Source organism: Tamandua tetradactyla, chromosome 7 (assembly GCF_023851605.1).
Source record: "Tamandua tetradactyla isolate mTamTet1 chromosome 7, mTamTet1.pri, whole genome shotgun sequence".
Lineage (NCBI taxonomy): Eukaryota > Metazoa > Chordata > Mammalia > Pilosa > Myrmecophagidae > Tamandua > Tamandua tetradactyla.
Window position 1 is genome coordinate 9,304,617 of NC_135333.1, and position 22,805 is coordinate 9,327,421.

The 22,805-nt window shown below is 36.0% G+C and overlaps 1 long non-coding RNA gene across 1 annotated transcript in view; it reads left to right on the top strand.

Moving 5' to 3' along the window:
• The first annotated feature begins 1,897 nt into the window (after window positions 1–1,897).
• LOC143689474 (uncharacterized) overlaps window positions 1,898–22,805 on the top strand; it is a 46,898-nt gene continuing 25,990 nt past the window's right edge. The window contains exons 1-2 of the long non-coding RNA XR_013178800.1: window positions 1,898–2,042; window positions 4,775–4,834. This is a non-coding gene — a long non-coding RNA (uncharacterized LOC143689474). The remainder of the gene's footprint in view (window positions 2,043–4,774; window positions 4,835–22,805) is intronic.

Sequence of the window (22,805 nt, forward strand, 5' to 3'; positions counted from 1 at the left end):
AGGATTTTTATGTTATGAAGCAGGTGTCTATGACACTTCTGCCCAACTAATCACCATGTTGTCCCTTTCTCTTATACCATGTCCCTGTAATCCTTCTGCTTGAATGACAAGACTTACCATTGATTTCTTGCTGACAGAAAAGGGAAATTCTACTCCTTGGTGACCTTTTTCTTTATCACTCTGTTCTAACAGCTGTTCTTAACTGTTGAATTGCCAAAGAAATTCCAAACCAAATCTAAGCCCATTGTGCTGGTTTAAAAGGATGGATGCCCCCTAGAAAAGCCATGTTTTAATCAAAATCCTATTTCATAAAGGTAGAATAATCCCTATTCAATACTGTATGTTTGAAACTGTAATCAGATCATCTCCCTGGATGATGTGATTTAGTCAAGACTGGTTGTTAAATTGGATTAGGTGATGACATGTCTCCACCCATTTGGGTGGGTCTTGATTGGTTTATTGGAGTCCTATAAAAGATGAAATGTTTTGGAGAGTGGGAGATTCAGAGAGAGGAGCACCGCAAAGCAGAGAGTCCACAAGCAGAGACCTTTGAGATGAAGAAGGAAAACGCCTCCCGGGGAGCTTCATGAAACCAGAAGCCAGGAGAGAAAGCTAGCAGATGACACTGTGTTCGCCATGTGCCCTTCCAGCTGAGAGAGAAACTTTGTGTTCACCATGTGCCCTTCCACTTGAGAAAGAAACCGTGAACTTCACTGGCCTTCTTGAACCAAGGTATCTTTCCTGGCTGCCATTGATTGGACATTTCTATAGATTTGTTTTCATTGGGACATTTTCTCGGCCTTAGAACTGTAAACTAGCAACTTATTAAATTCCCCCTTTGTAAAAGCCATCCCGTCTCTGGTATATTGTATTCTGGCAGCTAGCAAACTAGAACACCCACTTTGCAAGCAAATATCAGAGAAATGTCTAAGCAAGGGAAGAAAGTAGATGAGCGCCTTTAATATTTTTTGGAGTCCTTTTCATTTTTTAACTACGGTATTCCTTTTTATTTTTAAAGTACACTGAGGAGTAATTTATGTACAATAATTGGCATTAATTGAAAACATACATTGCAAAGATCTTTGACAGATGTATAAAGCTACTGTGAAATCACTATAAAAAAAATACAGACTACTAGTCATCCCCTACCTGGAATTTCTTAAAGATCCTTTGTGATCCATTCTTCCTTTTACTCCCAGCCACAGGCAACTACTAATCTGTATCTTTTATTCCCAGCCACAGGCAACTACTAATCTGTATTTTGTCACCATAAATTAATTTCCCTTTTCTAGAATGCTATAAAGCTAGAATCATATAATATAAACCTTTTTGTTGTTGTTTGATTTTTTTTTCAGGTTGAAAAATCTTTAAAGATTTATCTATATTATTGCATTTTTCAGTTGTTCATTTTCTAATTGCTGCATAGTTTTTATCATATGGATATGAGTTATTTCCAGCTTTGGTCTATTACAAATAGAGCTGTTATAGGGCGTGTCTTTTCAATTATTGAAAAAATTACTAGGAATGGAATGGATAGGTCATATAGTAGATATATGTAAGACTTAAAAAAAAAAAAAAAACTGGCAGGCAGGCCATGGTGGCTCAGTGGCAGAGTTCTCGCCCGCCATGCTGGAGATTTGGGTTCGATTCCTGGTGCCTGCCCATGAAAAATTAAAAAATTTTAAAAATTGGCAATAAAGTTTACATTTCCACCTACAAAATGTGAGATCCAATTACTATATATCCTCACATACACTTGCTATCTTTAGGCTTTTAAACTTTCTATAATCTAGTTAGTGTGTAGTGATATCATAATGTGGGTTTATTTTGTGTTTTCCTGAAGACTAATGATGCTGAGCAACACCCAGGAGCTTTTTAGCCCTGTCTTTAATAGGGAGGTATGTTAGTCAGACCCCTCAGTTGAACCCCATGAGCTCCACCTCATTGTGTTCACATCATGTGATTCCTTCCCCGTCAGTGTGGGTGGGACCTGTGACCAACAGAGCACAGCAAAGGTGATGAGTTGTGCCTGCTCACATTAGGTAAGATTGTACCACCATCTTGCTGGAGTTTGTTCCTTCCTTATTGACTGTGAGAAAGTAAGTGACCTTATTGGGGAATCCCACGTGACAAGGAATTGCAGGGAACCTCTAGCCAACATTCTGCAAAGAAGCCAAGCACTTAATCATAAAAATGCAAAAAACTGAATTCTAAACACAACTGCTTATTTTGGAAGTGGAGTCTTCCCTAAGTCAAGCCTCATATGAAACTGCATCCCTGGACAAAACCTTGACTATGGCAATAGATAATTAATATGTGAAGGATCTGTTCAAGTATTTTGTCCATTTTAAAGGGTTTTAAATCACATTATTTAATTGCAATGGTAGTTTATATTTTTGGATAAAACTTGATAAATTTTTTATTGCAAACATTTTCATCCATTCTATGACTTGCCTTTTTATTTTCTTCAAGTTTTCTTTTAAAGGGGGAAGGCTTTAATTTTTATTTTTATTTATTTTTAATTTTTTATTGTACGATGTATAATTTTAATTTGGTCAGTTTTGTTTTTCACGACCTATCTAAAAATCTTTGCCTTGCAAAGGCCAAAAATATTTTCTCCTAGATTTTCTTTCAAAACTTTAAAATTATACATTTTACATTTGATCCATGATACATTTAGTTAAATTTTGTAATGGGTGTGTAGTAAGGGTCAACTGAACAGCATCCACATTTTTCTATACATAATTAAGTTGTTCTAGCATTATTTGTTGAAGTCTTCCCTACCTTCATGGTATTGCTAAATTAGCTTTGTTATAAATCAAATTTTATATGTATGTGGGTCTATTTGGATTCTCTATTTTATTCCATTGAACTAGGTGTTATCCTTTAATCAATACCATAGTGATTTGATTACTGAAGGTTTACACTGGCTTAAATTCAGATATTGCCAATCTTCCAGTGATTCTTTTTTTTTCTTCAGATGAGCACAAATAAAGAAATGTATGAGAATATACATTAAAGAGACGAGTACCTTATGGATACTACAATCCTACATAGGAAAGAATGCTAGTTCTGTGAAAACAAGATACAGTATTTAAGTACAAATTTAATATCATTTGAATGGAATAATTGTGCTTGATGCACTGTACAGTTTTGCTGAACAGCTGTTCCAAATCCATGTAATGAACAGAAGATAGGAATGAAAAACAAACATACAAATAAACAAACAAAACAATGACAATAAAAAGCAAAAGTCCAAAAATGCATTTCCCAGATGACTTTGCAACACAAAAATCAATCATTTATTATCTTTCAGTAATTTAGTATTAATTAATGAATCAATTAACTATCTGATTCACAGAATTCTTGGTTACCTATCTTAAGATAAACTTTTTTAAACTGTATTTTGGCAATAGAATCATCTAAGGATTGAGAATTTATTGACTTAAGGACTGCCAAATTAAAAACTGTGGTCATTCTTTAAGTATTAGCTTTTGTTATTTTTAAAGTGTAGTGTTTTAAACTGTTTAAATATGATGTTTCAAGGAACACCCACACATACTTCCACAAATAAATCTATAGGATGAATTTCTGAACAGTAAAACTGCTGGATAAAAAGGTATGTCATTTATTCTGCTGATATTGACACATTGCCCCTCAACCTGCCCCACCTATTTGTAATCATATTTGAGAGGAGGTGTTTAACCACATTGCCTCAGGTACAGTGTTTCATCAAGTTTTAAAATGTTTGCCCAGTGTGGCATACATGCTGGACATTTTACCATATTTTCCCAGCAAATTTAACTCTCAATTTTGTCAACACTATCTTCTCCCAAATGCTGTCATTGGTGTTTTAATTGGAATTAAATAAAATGTGTAGATTAATATGTGGAAAATTAAGCTCTTATCTAAGAACATCATTTTATTCAGTTTAGTAATTCTTCCCCTTTCTTCTTCAATAGAGTTTTGACACTCTCCTGTTGCTGATTGGTACACTTTGATTGTCATGAGTTAGGCAGATACTGAATCTAATGATGACCAATATTAGCCATACTTATATCAGCATTAGTCACCTTCTCAATATTTTTATTTTGTCTTTTACCCTTTCTCAACTATCTGGCCTTGAAATGGCATTTGCTCAATGACTTTCTAGGCAAATAATTTCTATGATCTAAGCTTTTGCATTATATTATTATTATAGCCTATGCAGAGTAGCTAGGGCCAACTTCATATCAACACTTAGAACGTGCTTTGTCTCTTTGACTTAGTTCCTAAAATGAAGGGCACTGAACTCACTCTCTACTTTTCCCTGAAACCCACATGGCTATGAAAGGGTAGGGAAACCCTCTCAAGATACTTATCTTACTTAATGAGCCACATGGGATAAGAGAGAAAAATTTAATCCCCCAAACCTCGATCATGTGGAACATAAATTTAAAAGATGAATTTCGCCTAGACCACTGTATTTGTTATTCCTTTATTCATCCCACTCAAAGTCCTACAGGCTATTTTGCTGGCTTATCTATACATTTGTCATTTGTCAGAATTCTCTTCAGGATGGACTGGATAAGGTTGGAATATACTCATAGTGATATATATAGTCAGTATAGCTAAAATGCCTAATTTGAACATGTGAATTTATTCCAACGCAATTGATACATTGTGGAATAAATGGAGTATAATGTAAGTTTCAAATTTCTTATTCATGTAGTTGTCTGAGAAAAACACTAGGTGAATGCAGAAAACTTTACCCCAGCTGAAACCTGTCTTACAGAAAAGAATGAAGCACCCATTCACAGCCTTCAGACATCTACTAGCTGCCTCAGTTTACCACGTGTGTGGTCCCCATCCATGCCTCCCACATCCTAATATCCTACCTCCCACCACTTCATAATAATCACAAACTATAACCCTTCCAACAAGTATTCCATAAGCAATTAGCTTTTTGTCAAGTTAAAGTGACCGTTAAATGTAATATTTATATATATGTTTTAACCATGTATAAAGACATGTGATTTTTACTAAGTCACTATCTTCTTTTATCTATCATGCATAAATTTTTTGACTGTTGTACCCCAACTCAATTTTTCCATCAGGATTCTTTTGTTGTTGTTGTTAGTTTGTTTGTTTTAACTTTTTGTTTTGAGATAATTTCAAACTTACAAGACAATTGCAAAATAATTCAAAACCCATACAGAGAACTCTAACATCCCCCCATCCACCCTAATACCGAGATCCACAATTTTAACATTTTGTCACATTTGCTTTATCATTTATTCTTTCTCTGGCAATCCTTCATCCATCTATCTGTCTATTTGTCTTCAGCTATTCATCTATCAGTCAATCCATCTAGCTCATCATCCATCTATTTATCAATCCATTTACTGAACATTTGAGTAAAGGTTATATACATCATACTCTTTAGTACTGCCAAGTGCATTTCCTAAGAACAAGGATATTCATTTATATAACTACCTTGAATGCAGTTATCAAGTTCAAGAAATTTAATATTCATATAAAGCTTATAGTCTATCTTCCGAAAGTTCCATATGTCTCAGTCTTCTTTTGAGCCTTTTCTCCTCCCTTGTTAAATTCCATCCAGAATCATGTACTGCAATTTTTATAATTGTGGGAACATATATGCAACATAAGCTTTCCCATCTCAACCACTTCCAAGCATACCATTCCATGAGATTAATTACATATGCAACGATGTGGTACCTCCTTGCCACCATCCATTACTAAAACTTTCCCGATTTCAATGAACTCTATACCTGTTAGGCATTAATTCCGCATTTCCCTTATCCTTGCCCCTGGTGAATTTTTGTATACTTTCTGTGGCTAGGAGATTGCATATTCTCCTGATCTCTTTGTAGTTGCTGCGAGGCTTAAATTTAACATCCTAAATCTAAAACAATCTTGTTTGCTTTCCAACAAAGTTAACTTCAGTAGTATACACAAACTATGTTCCTTTACCCCTTTATCCCCACCCCCCACTTTTATGTAGTTCTTGCCAGAAATTTTGCATATTTATCCATCACAAGTACAGAAATACTGATTTATAATTACTTTTAATGTACTTGCCTAATGTAAAAAGTGGAGTTAAAAACCAAAAATACAATACTAGCCATTGTGTTTACACATGCATTTTTTTCACCAGAGATCATCACGTGGTTTTGATCTGTTTTCTATTGTCCTCTTTTTTCAATCTGCAGAACTCTCTTTAGCTTCTCTCAAAGGACTAGGGTGGTGATAAATTCTCTTAGCTGTTCTTTTAAAAATTTTTTATAAGGCAAATTTTCTATAAGGCAGTTTGTGGATTTACAGAACAATCATGCATGAAATACAGGATTCCTATACACCACCTCACCAAAAACTTACATTGGTGTAAAACATTTGTTTCTATTGATGATAGCACTTTTTATTGCAACTGTACTATTTTTTTTTAACAGTGGTTACTTTTATTACATGATGGTAGATTATTTAAATGGCACTATTGACTATGGTCCATAATCTAAGTGTGGTATATTTTCCCCGTATATCAACTACTTTATTATTACCACCTTGTTCTTTCATGAATTATAACATTATAACAAAGGTACAACACTAATACATTTTTATATTTTTACTATTAACTACAGTCCATTGCCTAAAATAGAATTCACAGTGCTGCACAGACCTATGTTTTACCTTTTAATTTTTATTCTAATAACACATATCACCTAAGTTTTCCTCTTATAACCACATTCACCTATATAATTCAGTGGTATTAATTTATACTTACAATATTGTGCTTCCATTACCGCCATCCATTTCCAAACCTTTGCAATCAACCTAAACAGAAATTCTGTACAAATTAAGCCTCAACTGCCCATTCTTTAATCCCAGTCTATCCCCTGGTAACCTATATTCTAGATTTTAACTTTGCTTTTATTCTAATTAAGTTCACATCAGTGAAATCATACAATATTTGTCCTTTCGTATCTAGTTTACTTCACTCAGCATAATGTACTCAAGGCTTATCCCTGTTATCACAACATCAGGTTTGCATTCCTTTTTAGGGATGATAGTATTCCAATGTATGTATATGCAACATATTGTTGATTCATTGATTGGTTCTAGGACAGTTATATTGCATCTATCTTTTGGCAATTGTGAATTATACCACTATGAACATAGGTTTGAAAATATTTGCTTGAGTCCCTGTTTTCAATTCTTCTGGGCAGATATCTAGTTGCAAGATTGCTGGGTCATATGGTAATTCAATACTTAGCTTCCTGAGGAGCTGCCAGCATGTTTTCCGTAGTAGATACACCATTTTGCATTCATATCAACAATGAATGAGCCTTCCTGTTTCACCACATCATCTTCAATACTTGTAGTTTTCTACAAGTTTTTTTTTAATAGTAGATATGAAATAATCTCATTAAAGTTTTGATTTGCATTTCCCTATTTGTGAGAGAAGTTGAACAACTTTTCATGTGCTTTTTATGCATTTGTATTTGTTCTTGGAGAAATGTTCTGGTCAAGACTTTGCCCATTTTGTAATTGGGTTGCGGGAATTTTTTTTTTGATGAGTTGAAGGATTTTTTAAATATATTCTGAATAGTAAACCTTTATCATATATGTGGTTCTCAAATATTTTCTCCCATAGTGTAGGTTGCCATTTTAGTTTCATGATAAAGTCCTTTGAGGCAAAAAGAATTTAATTTTGATGAGGTCCTATTTTTTTTTTCTTTTGTTTCTTGTGCTTTGGGTATAAAGTCTAAGAAACGATTGCCTAACACAAAATCCTGAGGATGCGTCTTTACATTTTCTTCTAGGACTTTGATACTTTTACTTCTTTTATTGATGTTTTTGATCAATTTTGAGTTGATTTTTTATACCTGGTGTGAGGTAATTCTCCTTTCTTTTCTTTTTCTTTTTTTTTTTGCAAGTGGAGATTAAGTTTTCCCAGCACCATTTATTGAAAAGACTATTCTTTACCAATTGACTGATCTTTACCACCTTGTCAAAAATCAGTTGACTGATCTTTACCACCTTGTCAAAAATCAGTTGACCATAAACATGAAGGTTGATTTCTGAGTTCTCAATTATATGCCATTAGTCTATGAGTCTGTCCTTGTGCCACTATAATGTGGTTTTGATTACTGTGGCTTTGTAACAGGTTTTAAACCTGGGAACTATGAGTCCTCCAACTTCATTTTTTCCCAAAATGGCTTTAGGGTGCCTTACCTTTCCATATAAATTTGATGATTGGCTCTTCCACTTCTTCAAAGAAGGTTGTTGGAATTTTTATTGGGATTGTGTTGACTTTATAAATTGCTTTGAGTAGTGTTTTAGTTTGCAAGCTGCCAGGATGTGATATACCAGAACTGGAATGGCTTTTAAAAAGGGGAATTTAATAAGTTGCAAATTTGCAGCTCTAAGGCTATGAAAATGTCCAAATTAAGGCAAGGCTATAACAACGTCCAGATTAAGTAATCTACAGAAAGGTACCTTGGTCCAAGAAGGCTGACGATGATCAGGGTTTCTCTCTTAGCTTGAAAGGCACATGATGACATCTGCTAGTTGTCTTCCCAGGCTTCGTCAACAGTTTCCCTGGTGCTCTGTCAGTTTAGTTGGCTCTGGTAGATCTCAGCTTTTTCCAAAATTGTTCCATCTTAAAGGGCTCCAGTAAGCAGTCCCAACTTGAAACAATACAAGGAAACAATAAAAAAGTTGTTCATAGTATACTCTAGTGATCTATTGTATTTCCTTGGTGTCAGTAGCAATGGCTTCTCTCTCATTTCTTATTTTGTTGGCACCTTCTTTTTTTTTTTGTCTTTTTCAGTCTAGCTAAGGGTTTGTCAATTTTATTGATCTTTCCAAAGAACCAACTTTTGCTTTTGGCAATTCTCTCTATTGTTTTTTTCCCAGTATCGTGTATTTTGCTCTAATCTTTGTTATGTCTTCATTATGCTTGCTTTGGGATTAGTTTGCTGTTCTGTCTCTAGTTCTGTCTTATAGGAGTACAATTAGGTTAATTATTTTAGCTCTTCCTTTTCAGTGTAAGGGTTAAAGGCTATAAATTTCCCTCTTAACACTGCCTTTGCTGCATCCCATAAGTTTTGACATATCTTGTTCTCATTTTGGTTCATCTCTCTATATTAATTATTTCTCTTGGAATTTTTTCTTTGGCCCAGTGATTGCTTTAGAGTATGTTATTTAGTTTCCATTTGTTTCTGGATTTTCGAGTTCTCTACCTCATTGATTTCCAGCTTCATTCCATTATATTCAGAGAAGACACTTTTTAGAATTTCAATCTTTTTAATTTTATTGAGACGTGTTGCATTTATATTCATAAGAGATATTTGTCTATGTGTTTTTTTTTCTCTTGTGTTATCTTTACCCGGCTTTGGTATGTGGGTGATTTGGGCCTTATAGAAAGAGTTAGGAGTGATAGCTCCTTTTCAATTTTTGATGAGTTAGAGCAGAATTGCAGCTATGTCTTAGAATGTTTGGCAGATTTACCCTGTGGAGCCATCTGGCCCTGGGATTTTCTTTGTTTGAAGATTTTTTATTATTATTCAATCTCTTTATTAGTGTTAGATTTGTTGAGCTCCTCTATTTCTTCTGGAGACAAGGTTGGTAGTTTGTATGTTTCTAAAGATTTGTCCATTTCTTCTAGGTTATCTAATTTATTGGCATACATTGTTCATAGTGTCCATGTATAGTCCTTTTTAGTTCAGCAGGGTCAGTAGTAATATCCCCCTTTCTATTTCTTGTTTTTGTCATTTGTATCTGCTCTTTTTTTCTTTTGGCACTCTAGCTAAATATTTATCACTTTTACTGATCTTTTCAAGGACTCACTTTTGGGTTTGTTGACATTCTATTGTTTTCTATTTCTTTTATCTCTTCTCTAATCTTTATTATTTCCATCCTTCTACTTGCCTTGGGCTTAGTTTATTGTTCTTTTTTTACTTGTCCCAGTTTTGAGGTGTGTCTCTGATTTGAAGTCTTTCTTCTTTTTAAATGTAGATATTTAAAGCTATTTATTTCCCTCTTTGTGCTACCTTCACTGCATCCTTATAACTTTTGGTGTGTTGTTATTTTCATCTTCATTCCCTTGAAGATATTTCCTAATTTCACATCTGATTTCCTTTTTAATCCATTGTTTCCTTAAGAGTATGTTCTTTAATTTCCACATATTTGTGCATTTTTTCATTTCTCTGTTATTGATTTCTACTTTCATTCAATTGTAGTGAAAATATATACATGGTATGATTCAATATCTTTTAATTTATTCAGACTTGTTTTGTGACTCAGTATGTGGTCTATGCTGAATAGTGATCCAGGTGTGCTTGAGAAGAATGTATATTCTATTTTCATTAGGTACATTGTTGTATATATGTCTGTTAGGTCTAGTTGGTTTTGTCTATCATTCAAGTCCTCTTATTTCTTATTGCTCCTCTGACTAAATGTCCTATTAATTGTTGAGAGTGATTTGTTAAAGCCCCCTACTATTAATGTAGAACAATTTCTCCCTTCACATCTGAAAGTATTTGCTTCATATATATTGATGCTCTGCCATTGGATACATCTATATTTATAATTGTTACATCTTCCTACTGAATTTTCCCCTTTACCAATATGTAATGGCTATTGTCCTAGCTTGTTAACTGCCAGAATGCAATATACCAGAAATGGAATGGTTTTTAAAAAGAAGAATTTAATAAGTTGCTAGCTTACAGTTCTAAGGCTGAGAAAATGTCCCAATTAAAACAAATCTATAGAAATGTCCAATCAAAGCCATCCAGGGGGAAAGATACCTTGGTTCAAGGAGGCCAGTGAAGTTCAGAGTTTCTCTCCAGTGAGAAGGCACATGGTGAACACAGTCACATTTTCTCTCTCATCTGGAAAGGCACATGGTGAACAAAATCAGGTTCCTCTGTCATCTGGAATGGCACATGGTGAACATGGTGTCATCTGCAAGCTTCTTCTCCTGGTTTCCTGTTTCATGAAGCTCCCCAGGAGGCGTTTTCCTTCTTCATTGCCAAAGGTCACTGGCTTGTGGACTCTCTGCTTCGTGGTGTTGCAGCATTCTCTGCTCTGTCCAAATCTCTTTCATTCTCCAAAATGTTTCCTCTTTTATAGGACTCCAGAAACTTATCAAGACCCACCCAAATGGGTGGTGACTTGTTGTCACCTAATCCAGTTTAACAACCACTCATGATTAAATCACATCTCCAGGGAGATGATTTGATTACAGTTTCAAACATACAGTATTGAATAGGGATTATTCTGCCTTTAGGAAATGGGATTTAGATTAAAACATGGCTTTTCTAGGGGACATACCAGCACAGCTATCTTTGTCTTTTATAACTGTTTTTGACTTAAAGTCTAATTTACCCTGTATCAGCACAGCCTAGCCCAGCTCTCCTTTGCTTACTACTTTCATGGTATATTTTTTCTATTCTTTCACTCTCAACCTACTTGTATATTTGACTTTAAGCTGAATATTTTGCAGAGAGCAATTAGTTGGGTCATTTTTTTTTTAACCCGTTTTGTCAGTCTCTGCACTTTGCTGGAGAGTTTAACTATTCACATTGAAATTCACTACTGAAAATACAGGATTTTTTCCCACCATTTTGCTGTTTAACATTTGAAAATCATATACCTTTTATGCTTTCACTCCTATTGATGCCTACTTTTATATTTGTTTGATTTTTTGTTTTGTACCATATTGAGTGCCTTTTTGTTTCTATCTGATATATTTTTCATTTTTTACTTTTGGTTAGCATGGGTATAAAATTTAACATCCTTGATATATGACAATCATAGTTGCTTTGATACGAATTTAACTTTAATAGCATGCATATATACTTGTCTTACACCCCTCTGTACCCCCACCATTTTTGTGTGCTTGCTACCATTTGTACCACCATACATGGTATGTCCAAAACCATGGATTTATCATTACTTTCTAGGCATTTACATTTTAGAAATTAAGAAGTTGACTTACATACCAAACAATGCAATAAAATGGTACTAGCATTTTAATTACCCAAATGGTTACCTTCACTGGAGGTCTTTCATTCTTTATGCTTCTTTGACCCACTCATTGTCTGATGACCTTTCTTTCAGTCTGTAGATCTCCCTTTAACATTGCTTATAGGGCAGGTCTAGTGGTGATGAACTCCCTCGGCTTTTGTGTGTCTGAGAATGTCTTAATGTTTTCCTCATGTTTGGAAAAAAGTCTAACCAGATATAAAATTCAAGCCTGGCTGTTATTTTCTTTTATTACTTTAAGTATTTCAACCCACTGCCTTCTTGCTTCAATGAATTGTGATGAAAAATTGGCACATGATCTAATTGTATCTCCCTTGTACATAATACATTGTTTTTCTCTTTCATCTTTAAGTACTATCTCCTTGTCCTTTGTTTTCAATCACATAAGCAATATATGATGGGGTGTATTTTTTCTGACTTTTATCCTGTTTGCTGTTCTCTGAAGATCTTGGATGTTCACACTCATGTCTTTTGCTAAGTTTGGAAAGTTCTCTGTTATTGTTTGAATATTCCTGTTCCTCCTTTCTCTTTTTCTTCTCCCCTGGGACTTTTATATATTGGTGTGGTTGATGGTGTCCCATAGATTCCTTAGGCTATTTTCACTTTTAATATTTCTTTTTTCTTTCTGCCCCTCGGTGTAACTCATTTCAAGTGTCTGGTCTGCAAGTTCACTCATTTTTTCTTCTGCCATCTCAGAACTGTTATTGAAATCTTCCTGGCACTTTCATTTCAGTGATTGTGGTCTCCAACTCCCGTAGTTTTGTTTGGTTCCTTTTTAAAATTTCTCTTTCCCTAAACACTCATATTGTTCATTCATTGTTTTCCTCATAACCTTTTGTTCTTTATCTGTACTTTCCTTCATCTCCTTGAATATTCTTAATATCATTTTTAAAAGAATTTGTTCAGTCTGTCCACATTCTATCTTCTTCATTAGTGTTTTCTCTTATGTATTCTCTTCCTTTGGATGGGCCTTTATTTCCTGTTTTTTTTGTTTGTCTTGTACTCTGGTGTTGCATGCACTGCATATTTTAATGTTTTATGATGTTAAATCTCAGATTTATTCCCTTGGATGTCTATATCTTAGTTTTGTAACTAGTAAGTAATAAGACAGAGAATTAATTGATCTTCAGCCTCTTTTTATGGAAGGGCAGTCCAAAGCAAATGAATTGTTCATATTTTCCACTGGGTTTCTGTGCTTCTGTCTTATCCTGGGCTATTGCTTGTTAGTTGTTTTGGAGTTCCCCTGTTTGCAGGAGTTTGGTTTTCCCCTCTGTTTCTCAGGATATGGCATCTATTTCCTGAGTGTTTGATGATGGTTGGCCTTTCCAAGACAGTCTACCTCTATGGTTTTTTATACCTTTGTCATTGTCTCAAGCTGCTTTTGCCTGAGGCAGATTCCAGGGTGGGTGGTGGCCATGGCAGAGAAAGCTGTCTCAAGTCAGTCTTTCAAGCCAAAGCAGTGCCATAGAGTCACAGAATGGGTGCAGACTGGCTTCAGAGTGCCCTGGGGAGGGAAACAGCAGGAGCATTAAGAGATTCTCCAACATTTCCCCAAAGCTGAGCTTTTCTGGCCTGCCAGCAAATGCAGCCCTTTAGCTAACTGCCCCCCACAGCCCTGAGGAGGCACTGCATCCTTAAATCTCATCTGCTTCCACCTCTGTCCAGGAAGTATTAAAAAAGTGACTGCTACCACCTTTTCAGGGTGGGATTGAGCCAATGACTGCCAGTGTCTTTTTGAGAGTGGGATTGAAACAGTGGTCATCTGGGGCACATTGAAGCAATAGCTGCCCTCTGAGCTAGGACCCAGTGCTCTGAATTCACTAATCATAGGTGGTTGTCAGTGATCAGTTGTGCCCAGTCCTGGTCTTGGGGAAGAGGATTTTAATGTCCCTGTCTTTCACCACTAAGCTAGCCAAGGGCTGTACCCATGGCAGACTCCACAAGAGTGGGGAATGGGTACTGGTAGCAGCTGTGTAGAGAGAATCTTTTATTTGCTTTACTGTAAATTGTCAGCCTCCTCCTCCCACTCTTCTCTGGATGCTGCACAGTGTTTTTGTCACCTCTAGAGTTCCAAACTATTGGTTCAGGGTGTTTTTGACTGTTTAAACATTGTTTTGGTAGAAGGACTGAATTCTGGAGCTCCCTATTTTGCTATTTTCCCCAGAAGTCCCTATTATAGATCTTCATGATATGATTAAGTGATCCCTTTCTTATTTTTGTTTCTATATAATTTAAAAATACTTAATTTATGGTTATACTGGGATTTATATTACACACCTGTTTTAGTTTGCTAAAGCTGCCAGAATGCAATATACCAGACATGGAATGGATTTTATAAAGGGAATTAATTATACTACAAGTTTACAGTTGTAAGGGCAGAAAAATGTCCAAACTAAGGTATCCAGGAAAAGATACCTTGACTCAAGAAAAGTCAATGTCTGTCACATGGGAAGGCACATGGCTAGTCTTGGCTGGTCCTTGCTCCTGGTTCTGTTGCTTCTAGCTTCAGATACCAGTGGTTTCCTCTCTAAGCATTTGTGGACCTTCACTTAGCTCCTTCAGGACACAACTCTGGGTTCTGGCTTGCTTAGCATCTCTTGGGAAGGCATATGGCGACATCTGCTGGGCTTTGCCTGTGGTTAGGCATCAGCTCTCTCTGTTGGCACTCCAAGCATTTCCAAAGATCCCTGTCTCTGTCAGCTCTGAAGCAACTGTTCTCCAAGCGTCTGCATCTGAGATTTCTCAAAAATATTTCTCCTTTTAAAGGAGTCTAGTAAACTAAATCAAGACCCACCTTGAGTGGGTGAAGTTCCATGTCCATTTAATCAAAAGGCTACACCCACAATCAGGTGTGTCATATCTCCACGCAAACAATCCATTCAAAGTTCCCCACCCTAAACAATAGGTCTCACCCCACAAGATTGAATCAGGATTAAAACATGGCTTTTAGAGGGAACATAATAGTTTTAAACTGGTACAACACCCTACATCTATAGCATACTAATTTGAGAAGATACCATTTTAGCTTCAATAGCATACAGGTCCTCTGCTCCTATATCCCTCTGTTCCTTCTTTCTGTTATTTTTGTTCCACTTCACTTTATATTTTTCATGTGCATTTTCAGGAAATATGCCCTTTTCTTGTTCAATTGTATTCTGATGTTTTTATATGAATTAAAGAATAGCATTGTATATTGAGGATACAATACCTTTGGGTTCTGCATTTACCCATTTATTTACACTTACTGAGAATGTACATTTCTTCTCATTACTCCAAGCCACTCTCTTCTTTTTCTTTCAACCTGCAGAATTCTCTTTACTAATTCTGTAGGACATGGCTGTGGTGAACAGATTCCCTCAGTTTCTATTTATCTGTGAATATTTTAAATTTTCACTCATTTTTAAAGGACAGTTTTGCTGGATAAAGAATTTGAGGTTGGCAGTTTTATTCTTTCAGTACCTTAATATATTACACCACTGCCTTCCTATCTCCGTAGTTTCTGATGAGAAATATGCTTTTAATCTTATTGAGTATCTCTTATATGTGATCAATTGGTTTTCTACTGCTACTTTCAGAATTTTCTCTTGATCTTTGGCTTTTGACATTCTGATTAGTATGTGTCTGAGTAGGTCTACTAGGATTTATTCTGTTTGGAGTTCATTGCGTGTCTTGGATATAGATATTTGCTTTTAATAAGAGTTGGGAAATTCTCAGTCATTATTTCCTCAGTTATTCCTCCTGCCCCCTTTGCCTTCTCTTCTTCTGGGACACCAAGGACAGGTTGTTTTGTGCATTTAGTGTGGTCACTGAAAGCCCCTAAGATACTGCTTAATATTTTTTTCTTTTCTTTTCTCTATCTGTTCTTCTGTCTGTAAGATTTTGATTGTTCTGTTTTCCAGATCACTGATCATTTCTTCTGCCTCTTCAAATCTGCTGTTTTGTGCCTCTAGTGTATTTTAATCTCTTCTACTGGTGACATTCATCCCTATAATTTCTGTTATATTTCTATTTTTACTTTCAAATTATTTTTTACACTCACACAATGTCTTTCTAATATCTTTTATAACTTTAGCCATATTTTCCTTCATCCTCTTGAATTGCTTTACAAAATGTATTTGAACTTCTTTAATTAGTTTAATTAGTTACTCCAAATTCTGTGTCTCTTCTGAAATTTTAATTCATTCCCTTGACATATCTTCTTAGTATGGTTAAGAAACAAGAATTTTTTTTTTGCTTATGTCTTGGCATCTGATTGTCTTGATGACTTAACGCTGAAAGTCAGTTTCTCCCTCTTCTCTATGGCTTTATTTTTTCTTGTCTTTGTGTTAAGCTCTTAATACTTAATGTGTTGGTTGCTTTGACCAACTTATTCTGGGCCTTTAGTCCATGTTTAGCTGAGGAGATTTTCTCAGCCCTTCTTCATCTGATTCTTACCCTGGATAAGTGGTACGGTTCTTATGATGGCAATTAAAAAAAAAAGATTGCAATGTTTGCATAATTATTTCACCTCCAGGAAAAAGCTTCCTGTTCTCTGTTCCTTCTCTAGAATCTTGATCTGTTCTGTGTGTTTTTATGCAGAGTTTTCTTCCCAACTCCTATGATTTGTTTAATTTATCTCCTTCACGTAAGCTCTGTTTCCCTGTACTTTTCTATTCTGAGAACCTCCTGTCTTAAAGCAGTTCAATTTAACTCCTCTTTTTTTCTCTCTGAGGTTTTTCTGTGCTCCAGTTTGTTCCCTGTTAGGGTATCCCACCCTAAGGAGCCAGATGAGGTTATTCCAGAAAAGTGGGTTACTGCTTTAGGTGGTCTAACTGACAGTATTTGAACTGAGTGAGGGCCCATTTGGCAACCACCATTCTACTGTGTTCTCTCTCTATTCTCTGTCTTACCCAACTGATTGGGGTCCATTGGTATGCCGCACTCCTCAGCAGCTTAGGTTCTGCCCTGGTTCATTGGGGATTGGGTCCCTTTGCTTTCATGTGTATAGGCTTCTAACTCACCGCTATGAGTGAATTGATAGTCTGTGTCCCCAGTGGGGGCTGGGACGGATCAGACCACTGCCTTTGAGCAATTCCCAAGCTACATATAAATAAGTGAGTTCGAAGGAATAGAACCAGGGGCCCAGGACAGAAGTTTTCTACCTGATGTTTTTCTCTTTCTTTGATTCAGTGCTAGTGAAGTCCTTCTCCAGTCTCTACAATCCTCCAAAGTTTTAAGCAATTGCGATTGTCTTTTTACTCACTGAAAATATGGGGAGTGTTTTCAGCGTGTGTCTTAGGTCTCTATGTCATCCTCCCTCAGGTTTTGTTTATTTGGGAATGTCTAATATGGCCTTCATTTTTGAAAGATGTTTTTACCAGATATAGAAGTTTTGATTAGCAATTTTTGCCTTCAACACTTTAAATGACATTCTAGTCTTATTGCCTCCATGTTTTCTAATGAGAGATTCACACTTAATCTTGCTGAGACTCCCGTGATTATAACATGTTGCTGCTCTCTTGTGGCTCTCAGAATTCTCTCTTTGTCTTTGACATTTGACAATTTGATTAAAATATGTTGCAAATATCTATTTGGGTTTATCTTGTTTCAAGTTCATTAAGCATATGCATGTGTATATTCCTATCTTTCATTAAATTTGGGACACTTGCAGCCAATATTTCTTTCAATGTTCTCTCTGCTCCTTTCTCTTCTTCTTTTCTTTCTAGGTCTCCCATAATGAGTATATTGGTATGTTTTATGGTGCCCCACAGTTTCCTCAGACTCTGCTTACATTTCTTCATCTTTCCTCTTTCTGCCTCTCAGGTTGGATGATTTCAAGGGTCTTATCTTCAAATTCTTTGATTCTTTCTTCTGTCAAGTCCAATTCGCTGCTGAACCCATCTCGGGTATTTTGATTTCCTTTACTGTGACCTTAGTCTATGTTTTGTTCCTTTTCATAATTTCCATGTCTAAACTGACATCCTCTTTCTGTTCATCAGTAAATTTCCTGAATTCCTTTAGTTCTCCATCCATGGTTTCCTTTAGTTTTTGAGCATAGTTAGGATCTATGCTGGTTTGAAACTGTTATGTACCCTAGAAAAGCCATATTCTTTAAATCCTAATTCAAATTTGTAAGGGCAGCCATGTCGTTTTAATCCTGATCCAGTATGTAGGGTAGAACCTCTTAATTTGGTTGTTTCCATGAAGATATGACATACCCCTTTGTGGGTGTGCTCTTGTGATTAGATGGAGATGTGACTCCACACATTCAAATGGGTCTTAATTAGTTTATTGGAGTCTTTAACAGAGCTCAGAAAGAAAGAAAGATTTCATAGCTGACACAGATGCAGACATTTGTAGATGCTTGGAGTGCCAACACTGATGCTTAGAGCAACCAGGACACAGATGCTTGAAGAGAAGAAATCTCTGGCCGTGGGTGATGTTAAGCTGAGCGATAAAACCCAGAATTGTGTCCTGGAGAAGTTAAGTTAGGGCCCACAGATGCTTGGAGAGAAAGCCACTGTAATCAGAAGCTGGAAACAATGAATTGGAGGCAAGGACCTTAGATGCCAGCCACATGTCTACCACGTGGCAGACATTGACCTTTCTTTGGAATCAAGGTATCTTTCCCTGGATGCCTTAATTAGGACATTTTTGAGGTCTTAACTATAAAATTGTAACTTAATAAATCCCCTTTATAAAACTCATTCATTTCTGCTATAATACATTCTAGCAGCATTAGCTGAAACAGGACCTATTTTTAAAGTCTTTATTTCCTATGACCCAGATATGGGCCTACTCATTAATGGTTGGTTGCAAGTTCTTTAATCTTCTCTTTGGCCAGGATCGTCACTTTCCATTTCTTCATTTTGTAATCTTTGGTTGAAACCTGGATTTTGCTATTTTAGTGTTTTATTTATTTGGAACTTAGACTCGGAGGCATCTATTCCTTGAATTTGTGTCCAGCTAGTGTTATGGCAGAGCCTTCCCTGAATGCAAGGAGCTAATAGAAAAAAAAATAAAACACCTTTGACAGTCTTTGAAGACTGAGTGCTCCCCTTTGGAGCTTATATATACAATGAGTTTAGGGAGTAGCTCAAGGCCAAATCCTAGTAGCCTGCCAGATCTTTTCTGCACATGTGTCTTGTCTTGGAATTCCTAAGAGTTCCCCCATTTGCACAAATAAAAATTTCCCCTGTTCCCTAGAGAACAATTTCTTCATGGTCTTGGGTACTGCACTAGATGTCCTAAAGCCAAGGCTGCTCCCACAAGATTAGATCAGGATTAAAACATGGTTCTTCTGAGGTACATAATACTTTCAGACCGGCACATGAGTCTCAACAACATTTAAATTATGGCAAATTGTGATCTCACAACTTAAGAGAAATTCAGTTATGGCTGCTATTCAGATTTTGTCATAATATCCTTGTTTTTTATTATGTCTGTTAGAGGTAACCTAGAGTAAGAGAAATAATTTTAAATAAGTCATTTTGCATGTTGAGGGAGTAGAGCTCTGGTTATTGCTGAGAGTGGGAATTCTTAAAATGGATATAGAAAGTTAATGGATTTAAATTAATGATATCTCTGTCTCTCAGTTCCAGTTAAGTCATTTACATATCCCCAGGAGGCTGAAAAATGGACTCGTAACTAGTATCAATAAATTTCACTGTCATTTAACTTGTTTATTAAATTTTTAATGTTGCTTGCATGTTCCATAAAATTTGCCTGGTTCTTTAAATCATTTAAATCTGCTTAATTGTATGAAATGATAACTTGCCTAATAGGGTTCCAAAATTCATGAATTCTTCCACTCTGACATGAGTGGTGGATGTTGCAGTGTATTTCTTCCACATTTATAGTTTTTGTGCAATTTTGTCTTTAAGCTGTAAAGCGCTAGATACTTTATTAGTAAAATTGGGTAGTAGTCAATTTTCTCCACTATTATACATTGGTGCATGTATAAAATACAATCCTTATAAAATATGCATCCAAACTAATAAAACATGTAACCCTCGTAATGCCTAGTGACATAAATTCTCCCACTGTGAACCATTACTAAGGGGTGTTTCAACCATGACTCAATGTAGTAAATATGAAAATTGTGCTACTTTAACACATGAATTATTCATTCATGCAGTAATAAATGGGTGATTTTTCTTTGCCATCTGAATTAATGAAATGAGAATTAACTTCTTTTATAAGGAGGAATCTTGTTATCTAGGTGAACGTAACTTTGACGAATAGGATCCATCCCCAGAATCAGTAGTTCATGTATCAATATGATTTGTGAGCAAAGAAGCTGTGGCATTGAATATATTTTAAAGAAGAAAAAAACTGAGGAATTATATAAAATTTATTTATATAAAAAAAGTTGATGAAAAATTTATACTATACATCTTAGAAATTATGTCATTGGAGTCTTCTCAAAAAGAGTAAAGAACTTAAATAATATGATCCTCTAGTCTACGGTGGAGCTCTTCAGTCTGCATTTTGTAAGTCCCACAGATAAATGGGAGGTACCATCTGGGTTAGGAATCACAGACTGAAACAGTGTTTAAAAGGGCAAATGGAAAGGTAGAATGGACCTAATTACTGAGAGACTGGTATTCACAGATAAGGGGCCAGGAGAGGAAGGAAGATTTCATCATGGAGATAAGTATATCTGGTTATCACTGTAGGCTGCCAGAAAAATAAAATAGGCATTTAACACAAGGGTCAGCCACCTTTGCCTGGCAAAAAGCTATCAATCAGTATTTACTTGCCTCAGGCCCTTAGATGTCATAGCTTCATCTGTCACTGGTTTCTAAAGCTTACATGGTAGTTAATCAATCATATGTTTATTGAATTTAATTTATCTGGAATAATGCCGATAGTTCTGTACATTCTGCAGCAAAATGACTGCTGTGTTAACATGATAAGTACTTATTAGAAGTTGGGAATTTAATTACATGCTACAGATTCATTCCACTCAAATTAAATAACCTTAAATTGGTGATTATGGTAAAACTCAGCTATTTGGAAGTAGGGGTTTATGAGAGTTCCATATAAGATAGTTTTTAATTGCAAAAGTGAAGTTGCTGTAGGAAAAGCAAGTGGGGATTGTAGCAGTCTGTCACCACATTACCAAAGAATCCAAAGCATAAACCCTCCCCACCCTTTTTTATAAGAAACACTCTCTTCTTTATCTTCACTGGAAATGGGCTAACACAAATGACCAAACTGTGAAATGTGGATTTGCTCTGTGAGAATAAATTAATTACTTTGTTTGATTTGACCTTATTGTGGTGTTTTTCTAATTGCTATTTTTTTTAAGCTTGGGGGTTTTACAAAAGGCATTTGAACCCAATAAGTCAAAATTTTTGAGGGTAAAAAGAGTACCAAAGTACAGGATTCAATGCATAAGTTTAGTAGCTTTATTAAGTTATTTATATTAATAAAATATAATATACAAAAAGAATTAAATGATTATTGAGAAAATAAGTTATGTGTCAATCTAAAGTAAGGAACTAGTACTGAGCGGTGAGTTAATTTAAATACACAGGTCTAACAAAAGGTTTGAACTGAAATCCGAACGGCAGGCAGGACTAAAATAAAGGCCACCTTTTAAGTTATAATCCTGTCTATTTAAAATAGTCTGTATAATACAAAAATTCTTCCACTTTGATTTTTTTTTTTTTTAAATAATGAAATTACCGAGATCACAAACAGAGATGTTGGCCAGGCTCAATCAATTGTGGTTTAACCTTTTCAGTCTTTGTTTGAATTCTTTGTCAGTTTGTGATGAGAATTATAAAGTTTTTGACTATTTTAACAAGGATAATCCCTTAAACCTATGAATGGCTGATATATCCACATTTTGATCAAAATGATTATAAGCTTATATTGCAATATAGTTGATCTCTACCTTTCCATCACTTTACAGCCATCTGATTTTCAACAACACTATTAAATATATAGGATACATTTTTATCTGTATATATGTATGTGTATATTTATATGTATATATGACTATAATCATGCATTGGATTTTAAAGTCAGAAGTACCTCCTTAAAAATTGCTTGGTTTCTTCCGGGTCAAGATGGCGGCTTAATAATGTGCACATTTTAGTTCGTCCTCCAGAACAACTGCTAAATAACCAGAAACAGTACAGAACAGCTCCTGGGGCCACGTCAGTGACCAGACACACAGCGTACCCCAGTCTGGACCAGCTGGACCGGCTGCGAGTACCCCCCAAAACTGTGAGTTCCCGAAGCTGCGGCAGCCAGCACCCCTCCCCCACAGGCTGCTTCCCAGAGGGGAAAGGAAAGGACTTTACCAACAGCAGGGACTGGGCACAATCAAACGCCAATTGTGGAACTAATTAACAAATTCTGACTACTAAAAATAGGCCCCCAGCTTAGGTGAACCCGATCAAAGCGGAGGTTGTTCATTTTTGCCCTGGCACCAAGGGGGCAGGACTGACAGAAAAAGGGGGAAAATAAAGAAGGAAACAGGTTTTTGTGGCTGTGTATCTACAAAGGCTTGACTGCCTCTGGATACAGCGGCAGGACTTTTCAGGCTGCAACTGCCCCAGGCATAGACAGAAGTGAGCTCTTTTGGGGGCTTATCTGGAGACTGTGCCTTCCCCAGGGGAGGGGTGAAGGCCCACCCAGGTGGAATCCCTCCATCAAGGAATTCAGACACCAGTGCTTGGTAATTTGAAGCCATTAAAACCAGCCTACAACCTCTCCTCTGTCTCCAACAAACCCCCAGCCAAAGTTAAAGGTACCACATC